The 12,671-nt window shown below is 36.9% G+C and overlaps 1 long non-coding RNA gene across 1 annotated transcript; it reads right to left on the bottom strand.

The window, feature by feature from the left end:
- Positions 1-6,346: 6,346 nt before the first annotated feature.
- Positions 6,347-10,397, bottom strand: LOC102299100. The gene is made up of 3 exons (XR_315266.3): positions 10,227-10,397; positions 8,338-8,629; positions 6,347-8,028 (listed from the first exon to the last, which is right to left on the bottom strand). It is a non-coding gene; the product is annotated as an uncharacterized LOC102299100 (long non-coding RNA).
- Between the last annotated feature and the right edge of the window lie 2,274 nt (positions 10,398-12,671).

Genomic DNA, 12,671 nt, shown 5'->3' with positions numbered 1-12,671 from the left:
CTTTAAAATGTCTACAGTGTATTGCTACAGCCCCGAATGCTCTTTGGGACGTCATTGCTGTCTTTTTTCCTCCTTAGGTATAAGTGAAAGCATTTTTTTTTCTGGAGTTAAACTCGGAAGGACTGTTATGTTACCAGTTCTAATGGCCGTAAATTATGCTGACAAAGTAAGTGCTGTGAAGGCTGCAAGCCAAAAGACTTGAACTTCCTGCAAAATCTCAGAAAAACAGGTGAGAGCATATTGAATTCTACTTCCACATCCTTTGGGTGAGGAACAAAGTTCAGTACTAAGTTGGTCTTGGCGGTAAAACTGCAATGAAAGCAGCCCAGCTAATCCTGCGCAGAGCCTGAGAGACACTAATGATACACCAAATGTATTTCTTCTGTTTTGTCCTACTGACCCTGACTCCCTCTTATCAGGCTTTAAGGAAGCTGAGGATTACATCAGCTTTGTTTGTTTGCTGGAAGGGAGAATGCAAGGCACAGAGACCTTGTTCTTGAGAAACAGACAAGGGCATCTACCAGTAGTATCTGCCAAGCAGAAAACCATCTGTGTTTCCTATAGAATATAGATTTTTTTCATCACATGTCCATTTTGTTGGTGTGTATATCCCACTGCAGTATATTACATTAAAGTCTATCACTCAAGAACAGTAATATAGACTTACTTTTTTTAGACTTACAGCTCTGTTTCCTACTCAAGTATAATAATTAAAAATCTACATAATTGTATGGTTTAAATTGACTCTTGAAATAAAATAAAGACCCAACTGCAGATGAACAATTGCTTATATGGCAGTACACACAGTTACCTACATGAAATAGAGAAATCCTAAACTTTATTATTATTTAACCTCATTTAAACTCCTGCCTCGTTAAAGGATAACGGATTCATATCTGTCCTGCACCTACAGACCTTACTGCATTAACTGATTCTTTACAATTAACTCGTACTCAGTCTAAATCCATTAAAGAGACATAATGGGAAATATGCACATTCCCAAAAGTTAGAGCAGAAAATTGATGCTGCTGTACAAATCCCAATAATATTAACCCAGCTTAGCTTAGCATAAAGACATAAAACTTCCAAATTGCAAAAGTATTTAAAAAAAAAAGAAAGAAAAAGAAAGAAAAATACAGCAAAGATCTCTGTTTCGAGGGTTTCCATTTAAATATATTAATGCTCATACTTCCCTGAAGCTGTGCATGCTTTCTGGATAAGTGGTATGGTCTAAGCATATTAATTGATTTCAGCAGCATTTTACTATTAGTTGAATAATAATGTGCTAATAGTAAGAAATTAAGATGGAAACAATGAGGGAATTATATAAACAACAACAACAACAACAAGATATTACCACTTAATTACAAAGAAATTTCAACTAAAAATCACTGTGGTTATACATGAGCAATATTACATTGGCATTCATGTAGCTGAATGTGAGAGTACTGGGGTACTAATCTGGAAATAAATGTATGTATGTATCTGCCAGAAATAAAATATTAATATCTTAACATTTTGCATTTTTTATTTTAATTTTACAGTGGCAGTAAGCTCATACTAATACCATAATATTGGCTAATCCTTTACAATAATAATTAATTCCACTGTATTTCTCAAGCAATCCTCTTTGTTTGAAGGTAACAATATACATAACATGTTTAAGACTGTCTTATTATCTGAAAAAAAATAGTTTGTGGAATAACCATGAACCATGGCTGTGACATTTAAAACTGTTTCTTTCTAAGTCAAAGTCCATGCTAATACTCTATTAAAGAAAACTTCATGTAATGTGATGACTACCCAGCAACACATGCAGTAATTTATGTGTAATCACTAGGAATTTCTCCTCTCTGTACTCATTATTTTATCCAAGCTGGCAGATTTCTACCTGTTTATGTGAACTGCAGGTATAAGAAAAGGAAAAAACACTCATGTATATTCTTGGCAGTTGTTATTGTTGTGAGTGACCTGTAACACTACTGCACTTTAACTAGAGGCCCAACTCTTTCTATTGCTTGGGGGTGTAATCAAGCCCAACGCAAGGTGAGTGGCTTCCATCCACATTCTCTCCAACGTGTATCAGAGCCATGTTTGAAATGCATCAAAGCCTCCCATCCATCAGACTTTTAAGATGTCTCCATGGAGATGATTGACGACAGTAAAAGGCTGCTCTGGAGAGAGGCCCCGGGTGAACAGATGAGATCACAAATCTCATCTCTTTCTCTGTCTCATTCTCTTTCCCTGTCCTGGTCTCTCTCATCTCCCCCACTTTCTACAACGTACACAAACAGTAGTGCAACACACACACACACAAACAGTGCGTAGTCAAACATTTTTATCACTTTTCCCCCTTTCATCTTCTTGGTGTCAGTAAAAGGGGAAGAGAAAAAAAAGTTCAGGGTAAAAAAAGACATGCCCAGAGTCTTATTGTTCAAGGTATCTGGGAATATATGAATTGTTACCCTGTGGATGAATAAGGTGACCGGACATCTCTCAGTGGGTCTGAGAGATGTCTAATCATCAGAAGATCTTTTATAATATGATATAATCAGTATTCATTCAGTGAGAGATGGACCTTGTCAGTAAGTGCCAAGTGAGCAGGTATTTCTTGTCTGTGAAAACATATTCATGTAGGCTTTCAATTGCAAGATGAGCTAGAAATAAAATAGATGCGTTTTGGGGGCTTTTTTGCAAGAATTTCAGAGATTTTGCATTTCGGAATCATTTCAGAATCTTGGCATCTCTCCATGACCATAAGCTGTGAAGAACCTTGACTCTACTATCATGTAACACTGCCGTGTCATTCTATTGGTGTAAGGACCCATCGATTTAGCATTTATGCAACAAATTGCATTTAGCTGACTGTGGGCCAAGTCAATCAAAGGCTGGGCCTGCTGTGCATTTTGGCAAAAGGTGGTGATTAAACTAACTTGGAAAAGCGAGGAGGATTTCTGTTTCCTCAACCTGACAAACACAATGTAGCCCTCTAGCAGTACACAGGACTGGTTTTCCACCATTCCTCTCTTGGGTGGGAGGAGACAGGTGGGTGCGTTTCACCCAGGTTTGGCACATTTAGCCCTATGAGATATGTAGCAGAGAGACATCCATGGCTTAGAGCAGAATCAACAGATGGACTTAGTGTGCTCATAATGAATCACTATCCAACAGGAACAGCTTGAAATCCTGATCAGCCCCGACGTGGGTTGGCTCTCATTGTAGTAGATTTGATTCTCCTTCAGCGTAGTCCACTCTCCTCCACAAAGGGTCATCTGTGGACAACATTACAGTGCTATGCTCCCAAAAACAATGTATTTTTTTCTCTTTTTTATACCTATTCTGAATTTATTTTTAACAAATTGGCAAGGCTTACTCATGTGTATATCAGTAAGGTTTTCTATGTCTGTGCTTGCCTGTAACACAGTGGTGAGTATTTGACCTGCAGTATTGAGGGAATAAGTCTAACCAAAACATATTGGGCAGTATTATATTAAAAAATATTGTCCTGTAGGGTTTATACGCTGTTGTTCAGAATATAAACTGTCAATCTAATATTCAAGTAATACTCCAGTCTCTAAGTTGTACACCTATCTGAGAGGGTAAGTACAGACAGTTTTCTGAAGAAGTATCTTAGGCTGCATGAAATCCTCTTAGAAAGCCTTTTAAATCCCAAGTTTTATGTTCATGCCACTTTCAAAAATGATGAATTAGAGGAAAGAGTTAGGCAGTAATAAACAACCATTATCACGGACTACTAGCTAACGTGATTAGCAAGGAACATCTGAGTGCCATTGTACGATAGCACTGTGCTGCCTAGTATACTACTACTACCACTGATAATAATAATCCTGTTTGAGCAGTTAGTAAAGTAAAATGTACAAAAATGCAATTTAAAGCTTTAATAACTTTCATAATAATTTGGATAATAATAACAATTTGGTATTCAGCTATTTTATTTTTGTTTTCTGAATCGCCATGCATCGAGTTCCCTCTCTTCAACCAGCAGTCCTTCATTTAATTCTACAAATAATTTGGATTAATAAAGATATTAGTGGCTATGTAACATATAATCGGATAAAAACTTTGAGGAAATTTGACCTTTGCATCTACATGTTGTCTGTCACTAGATCAGATAACATTGGCAGCGCTGACATGCCTGTTTTAGTGATGTTGGAACAACAAGGCATCTCAAAGATTGCCGTTTGTCCCCATTCATCTCACACACTGCTCCCACTTTAACATATTGGCATTTCTGAGGTGCTTGGCGGTAATTGTCAGCCACATGGCGGCACCTCGTTTGTTTCACTGACATTTTGCCTTTGCTTGATTGTGTATTTAACAGGCAAAGGAAAGCAAAATTAATTGGAGAGCGGCCCTAATCTGTCGGCTTGAAATGTCACCCCTGTATTGTGATGCCTACGCTGACACAGTGGCACTCGGCACAGACGAGATGCGGCAAAAGAAGGATGCAAGAGTTTGCTGAGGAGTAAAAAGATGAAATGGCAACAGAACTACAGTAAAGAATGATAATAGAGGAGGGTAGAGGATCTGTAGACTATTTCTAGCAGTCAGTGGTGGTCAAAGACCTTTTCATAAATTGGTTGCAAGTTGCCAAATATGAATGTTTTGGGTTCTCTGTAGTGTTTCTGTTCATAAAAGATATTAAGTACTCACTGACACTTCATACAAAGCAGAAAGAAAGATGATTTATTGTCAGTATTCAAGCTTCCATGTGAGGCATAACTGAAGAAGTATGAGCTGATCTTAGTGGGCTTCATCCAGGGTTCTGGAGTTCATAGTCAGGCTCAGTCAGCTGTGGTGTTTGAAATGACACTGCTACAAGGATGAGCTCTTTGGAGCGCTGACAGTGATAGTCTAGAAAACCACCCACTAATGTCACACACATAATGACAAAATATCTTTTTGTTTTTATATTTTCACAGTTACTTTCCTGGTGGCTTATCCATTATTACTCTATATAGTTCAGTCTAATTCAGCTTTCAACTGGAAAGGAAAAGCAGAGCTTCCCAATAAGGGCAGAATGATATATATATACATACATACATATATACACACACATAAATATCCATACACATATTTTATCATGCATAACAAAATATGTTCTGCCTTTTTATTGATTAGCATTGCTATAATGTACATGTGATGCATTTGGAATCTGCAGCTGACCTACAGGGCTGCAAGTAATAAATACAGCTCACATGGTCACTGAAATGATTGACAGGAGCAGATTGTGTTTGTCTTATTGGTCATGACACCTGATAATAAAGGTAAATTTTGCTTTCATCACATATTGTGTCCTTTTCTGGCTCATTTCATCTCCCTTAAATCACAATCAAACTTTAAAAAACTAATAAAAATGCATACTCATTTCTGTCACAGCAGATTGCACATTGCTCATTTGTCCAGTACTCAAAAAATAGAGTGATTTGCCAACCACCTGATCTACTAGATACAGTAAGTGCTTACCCAGCTGCTACCTCTTAGCCTGTTGCTGAACTCTTGCTGTCTTGATATGCAGCCAGATAATTTGCGTTCTCCACTTGTTTTTCCATTTCTTGTTTGCTCTTGTTCATGAACATCTTCTGCCGGTTTTCAGGTGCACCATCTGCCTGTTGACTCCTTTGAGTTTACTGAATTTGACTGCCTTCACGTTTCTGACTGTAAGCTCGACTTTCATTTTTGTATTAAATTTGGTACATTTTTGGATACAATACGTGTTATTTATTTTTTTATTTTTGTTGGGGTTTTTTCAAATATTTTGTGGTGTGAGAATAATAGTAATTTGTGAAAAAAAAAAAAAAGAGTCAAACAAAATGATCATTCCTCAATGATTGTAGGTTAGCAGCAGAAATAGTGCTATTGTGGAGGTATGTAAAGACGACAGAAGAGGTCTCAGTGTCTCACTCCAACTTTATTAACTGACTCAGCAGAACTCCACATACAAAAAGCGCCAAAATCTCAGAATCTCCACCCCAGCGCTTCCCTTCAACTTGGGTGAGAATGACTTTATTTTATCCATCCATCCATCCATCCATCCATTCGCGTCCGCTTATCCTGTTCAGGGTCGCGGGGGGCGCTGGAGCCTATCCCAGCTGTCATTATCTGACTTTATTTTATGTTCTGAGAAAATTATTAATAAACTCCATTTACTGTACAATGTATTCTCAGTTTAAAAAAGAAAACAATATCCATTACCAACCCTCCTCACTACCATGCATTTCAGTATAAGGCTCTAACATCTTTTACCCTCTGCTATTGCTGATATGTAGGGTAGCCACATATCCTCTTTAAAGTAGATCTATCATATTTTTAATGCACTTTTTTCAAATAGATACTTTTACAATGGTGGAGGCTCAAAGTTTGAAATAAAGAGGTATGAAAATGTAGATAAAGGGGTATAAAGGTAAACACTGTCTCATTGGATTTGGCTAAACAAACAAATAAGGTCCCTTACAGTATTTTCTACTCTTGGATTTGTTGGAAAGACAGGGCATTTTCTTACTGTGGTCTGGTTGTGAGCACAACAGCTCAACCTGTATGCCATTTTAGACTCAGAAAATCAGCTAGCTATTTAGGCAAACTTTATTGAAGGTGATTTTTTTTGGATATCGAACAAATCCATTTCAATTTATTTGGCTTTCCTGGGGAAGGGAGTGCAAAACAACTGCCTTTTTTGTAACCAACAATAATAGGACCAACATGTTCTTTCGCCCTACGTCAAAGAGGAGTCTTTTGTCAACAATCCAGGATAAATTAGGATTTTTTAGCTTGCCTAATAATAAAAGAAAGATGTTCCATCTATAAAAGGCAACATTGAGGAGAACCACATTCCCCAAATATTTGCAGTTAGACTGAACAGCTTGTTTCAGTAAGAACAATGAGCCTGCAAGGTAGCTAAGCTGCTTTGTATATAGATGCAACCAACATTTTGCAGCTACATCAAGCCAAGTAAGCCACAGCAAGCAATTTAACCCTATCAAACGTGCACACACAGGTACATGAGCAGTTGAGTCAAAAGTAAAGCAACAGAGAGCAAAGGGGGTGTGTGTTTCACTTGCCCTATTTGACAAGAAAGGTCATTCTCTTTTTCTTTTAATGGTGGCCAATTTTTATTTTTAACCGTGTCACAGAATCTCCCACTAGGTTTTTCACAACAAGGTCAACTAAACCTTGCAGTGATCAGGTGAGCCTGAAATCTTGTTGAAAAGGAAGAGGTAGTAGTTTTGTGCAACCAGCAACCTGGATTTTTTTCCTTCCCAAAAAGTACTGGAATTGGCTCGTGATAGTTTTGTAAAAATGCTATTTATAAAACTCTCCACCATCTAGTTGCCAATGTTATTGACATAAAATCTTCAATGGCTTTTCCATGACGTCAATAGCACGCCATGAAAGGGTCTGACTCACAAGCATGAGTAATGGCATAGCTGTCTTTTGTTAATATGTGAAGATACCTCCTTAGTCTGGTTATTTCCCAACAGGCTTCAAGTGAGGGCGTTGACAGTATAAAGTATTTAAATAATTAAATGCTTTTATTATTAGCACTGGTACAGGTGACACACTTGTGTTGTCATTACAGGGATGTTACTAAAAGCTTTAGTTAACATTTTTCATCAGCAGAAACCTAGATAAGATACTACTTAGATGTGCCAGTTTATTTACTATAATTATTTTTTACATTAATGAAATTTTTTTCAAAAATAAATATACAACTGCTTTGACTAAATACTGTAGCATTCTGATTAAGCAAACATGATTTTATTACGAGAGGCTTCAGTGTTAAAGTTTTTTTAAAAAAGTTTAACTTTATAATAAGGTAACATTCACTTTACCTCAGTGTTTCCACTGATTGACTACTAATAATTAGTGTTGGTCTTATTTACATGTTTTCTCATATGTTACTTCATTTTTATCTTCTTTGAGTAATGGCATGATTTTCATGCAAAGTGCTGGAGGAGATTTAATAATAATAATATATTCCAGGTTGGTCGTGTCGTCCAAGGTTCATCTCTGCAATTTCAAAATAAAAAAAGAAAGAAAGAAAATAATAATGAAAAATTAGGAAAAAGAAGACAATTTTCCATAAATAATCATTTTGTTTTCTGTGGATTTTTTTCCACTTGGCTTGTATTTCAATTGCAATGTGCAGAAAAAGACAAATGAAATGTATTCACCCTCTAAATGTCAGGGTTATATATTTGTGTTAGCAATGATTATACTCATCTAAGCAGGAAATTATTTTCCCATTCAAGCATCAGCGCACCCAACCAGTTATATGCTGTATCATAGCTGCTTGCTGTTTCTGAAGTTTGGACTTACAATAAACATGCGGAGACACATTCCACACATAGCAACAACACGGGAGATCTGAAGTGCCCTGCCACACTCTGGGCTCATCAGGCAGTTCCTTGTCTTCAAGCAGCACGCGGGACAGCTACTCCCCGATTTCTCTGTGCTTTTACTCTTTGTGGGTGTGTGTTTTTTGGGTTGAGTTTGCTTAACATCGTCAGGGTTTTCCTCCCACACTTCACTTTCACCTCTTCCCATTGTGAGTGTTTGTTCTGACAAAAGTTGAGCTTAGTCCAATGACTTGAGAGCTGATGGTTTAGATCTGTGAAGGAAATGGCAGAAATGTAATACGCCGTGTGTAGCTTCATTATAGCAGAATTTCCACAGGGAATTATATGGGGCGCATTATCAGAATCAGAATCAGAATACTTTATTGATCCCTGGGGGAAATTTTTTTTTGTTACAGTGCTCCATTATAAACCAACATTAAGACATGACAGACAGTACGCTAACTAAGAATAGTACAATATATACATATATATACATACATACATAAGTCACTCATAAATAAATAGCTGGAAAAGAAACATGTAGTTGTAGCAGTAACCAGTGTGTTAAGTGGATGCGTTGTACAGGGAGATGGCCACAGGCAGGAAAGATTTCCTGTGTCGTTCAGTGGTGCTTTTCGGTAATCTCAGTCTCTCACTGAATGTGCTCCTGTGACTGACCAGCATGTCATGGAGTAGGTGGGAGGTGTTATCCAACATTGTCTTTATCTTGGACAGCATCCGCCTCTCCGACACCACCTTGAGGGAGTCCAGCTCCATCCCCACAACATTATTGGCCTTACGAATCAGTTTATCGAGTCTGTTGGCATCTGCGACCCTCAGCCTGCTCCCCCAGCATGCAACAGCATAGAGGATCGCACTGGCCACAACAGACTCGTAGAAAATCCTGAGCATTTTCTGGCAGATGCTGAAGGACCTCAGTCGCCTCAAAAAATAATAATTATGTGGCGACTCCCACACTCTCAGGCTTTACAATACGAGCTTTGTTTACAATAACAACAGCCAGCATCCAGCGTCATAATGCTGTTATTACACTTTGTCGTGTTTGTTAAGATTTCACTGCTTCACTGTGTGCCATGACTCAAATGTGTTTCTTTGCCAGTGCTGGGTTTCATTTCTTTATCATCTGCGTCTTACATTGTTTTGCAGGAATGCTTTCAATTATGCAGATAATATTGCTTCTTCCTTGGAACTGCACAAGACATTATATGCTCTAAAAGAAAATCCAGTAACGTACAAAGAAACATTTTGGTTCAGTGTAAATGTGACATCAATGTCTACAGACAGGACACTGCCTGAATCGGTGTAATGATATATGTCTAGTCAGTAAACAACAGAGAGCTGAACATATTATGCATAGAAGTGTCCCATTTCATTAAAGAGAGATCATTTTTCACAAATGTGAATCATTAACACTACAGTCTAAACTTAAGTCTCTTTACGAACACTTTATTGAGTGAAGTCACATTGATTTGACAGATTAACAATCTTTCCACACTGATGATCATCTCTCCTGCCAGGAGTTGAGGCCCCCTGTTTCAACTGTCGGATACAATTGCTCCCCAAAGACATTATCAGATATTAAGTGATAACCCTGATGGTGAAGTAACAACTTATCTGTGCCATCCAGTGGCTACCCATTTATTAACACTGACAGTAAATTAGATTGCTGGCATCTGGAGGGTATACTGGCATTTTGAATGCACCTTTCCATCTCACCCGGCTTTCAAAACTCCTTTGGATTTCAGTCATAAGTAATGAAATTCCATCACCCTCCTCACCCATGAAAGCAACTTGGAAAGGAAGTGAGAGGAGGCCATTAAGAGTAGAGAAAAAGAGTAATGGTCTTACCCTTTGCTTTCAGAGTCACCTCGCTGTCGGTTCTAATCTCTCTTTGTAGAGTAGACTTTCCTTAAAGGACTGCTGATGATAGGCACCTTCACCCTTACAGATACTCACACCATCTTATGAAAAGCGGAGTTGCTGGTGTTATTGTCTACCTCAGTGAAATGAACAAGAAGGGTGTGTCTTCAGGTTTAACAGGTTTGACAAAGATCACTGCCTGAATAGTTTTACTTAAAAAGAGCAAGCTATGTGAAGACTTAAAATGTCTTAAAGGTGCAGGCAGTATTAATAAATGTAAAGAGTTGTAAAACCATTGCTATATATGCAAATACTTGTCTATCTCTGTTGAATTGTGAATTTTTAAATATGTTTATTGACATGTGTTCTCGCAATTATCATTGAGTTCCATGTATTGTGACTTACAAACTGCGTTTTAGATAGATGACTGAAGTCTCTGAAGTACTTATGCAAATTAAAAGTTCATTATTCAGATCCATTCACAATCATAATTTCTTTTAGTCGCCAATAACAAATATGTTTCTTCTCGTCTCCGTGGCAGCATATGCTGCTTAGGGATGTTGTGAAAATTCCATCAAATTTTAATAAATAATTAGACAGAGTGACTTGACTAGACTGCACAGTTCATTACATGATGATCAATGATGAACCGAGAAGAACAATTTCAGGAAACAATTAAACAAAAAACAATTTGAATATACTCAAATAGCTGCATTTCATTAGGAGACTGAATTACTTACTAAACTATTCATCATCTGTAAATGCATCAACGCAAAAAGCACAGTAAATCACTCATTTTCTCTCAAGAAAACATGAATAATTTTAGCTTGCATGCTTATTTATCTAAGTATATAGACTTATTTTATCTTTGTATTTGGCCTGCGTACTCTGAAGTGATATAATTATGTGTGTCTCAGGGGGTTATGGGTGACAAGAAGGAATTTTATATTTTTATATTCTCCACTTTTATCCACTTTCATCAATAAATGATGAAAGAAAAAAGGGAAGTATTTTCAGGCACTTCTTTTTTGGAAGTGCATCAATAATTTTATCTCTCATGTACAGATCAATATTATGCACATTTCACTATTTAACTGCTTATGTAAAAAAAACAGACAATACAAGGTAACAAGATTGAAATAAAAAATACGCTTATTAAATGAAAAGCATATAAATGTTGTAAACAACAGTATTAATTAAGTAATAACATGAAACCATCAAATAATAAAGATCTGCTAGTATGTTAGGCTACTGAACCATTACTACAATGATATAATAGAATTGCATATAGTAACAAGATAAAAAGTGATTAGACACAAACTTCTATGTCAACTTAACTCTTTATGGAGCATTTATGATCATTGTTAGGATTTTGATTTGCATCATAAAAGCGAATGTAGAGTCTTGTTAAATCCTTCAAAAGCCCTCTTCGATTGAAACTTTTAGTTTGTGTCCTCTAAAAGTCTAAGCCTTGGTAAACTACGTGTTCCTATGCAGCTGGATATAATCAGGACTGTGTGTGGCAGTAAGACGTGATGAGGCATTTGCGTTTCACTTCATCATTTTTTTTATTTCTCTTCTGTCTGTTCAGTTGCTCTATTACCCAAGCAGGCAATTTCTTTCAATATCTGGCAGAAACATGACAAGCAGTCCATCTCATCAGATCACAAACCCATGCAGCCACTAGAGTCCCCTGATACAGCATGACAGTTATTCCTTGGCACAAGTACTCATATTGTCTTGGAATGCCTCACACTTCTAAAACCAACCATTTACGGGACTCTAAAATGCTATAGCTAACTTAAGGAGAAGAAGAAAATACCTGTGATGTTAAAGATGTAAATGAAGAAAGAATAACCCTTTCAGCATTGCATATTGTGGGCCAGTGCTAGCTGATAGGCTTAAGTGAAACAGTATTTCAGTGACAGCAATAGCATAACTTGTTTGTAGTGAATGTGCTTCCTTTTTCTTAGCTATTAACTCTAGTTAGTGGTTACTCAACTGTAGTTACTCAGGTCTTTTATCTAATAGAAAAAAAATCTGCCATACCTACCATTTTTTGTGTGCTTGTTTGTTTATTATTTTCCCAATTTGTCATAGAACAATAAATACTTTCAATAGTAAAAACTTTAAAACGACTGTGGAAAACTTCTGTGAGTAAAAGTAATGTAATGAGATAATATTTTTAGATAAGAACAACTGAACAATGTTCCTTAAACATTTAAATGGTATTTAAACAAACACATGAACTATAGTTAGCTTGTAATGCAATTATTACATTTTTAATTTTTATCTCTCTAATTTTCTTTTCAACAGACTTTAAGTCAATCACCCACTGAGCTATAAATTCCTTGCAAGATGATCATCATGTGTGGAGTTTAACTCTGTGATAGCAAACGTATGCACCAAAATAGTCTCTGATCTTGTCATTCC

The sequence above is a fragment of the Haplochromis burtoni genome, unplaced genomic scaffold (assembly GCF_018398535.1).
Source record: "Haplochromis burtoni strain Fernald_Lab_line unplaced genomic scaffold, NCSU_Asbu1 Contig_6, whole genome shotgun sequence".
Taxonomy (NCBI): Eukaryota; Metazoa; Chordata; class Actinopteri; order Cichliformes; family Cichlidae; genus Haplochromis; species Haplochromis burtoni.
Note: the sequence above shows the minus strand (reverse complement) of the source record. Positions and strands in the feature narration are given on the sequence as shown.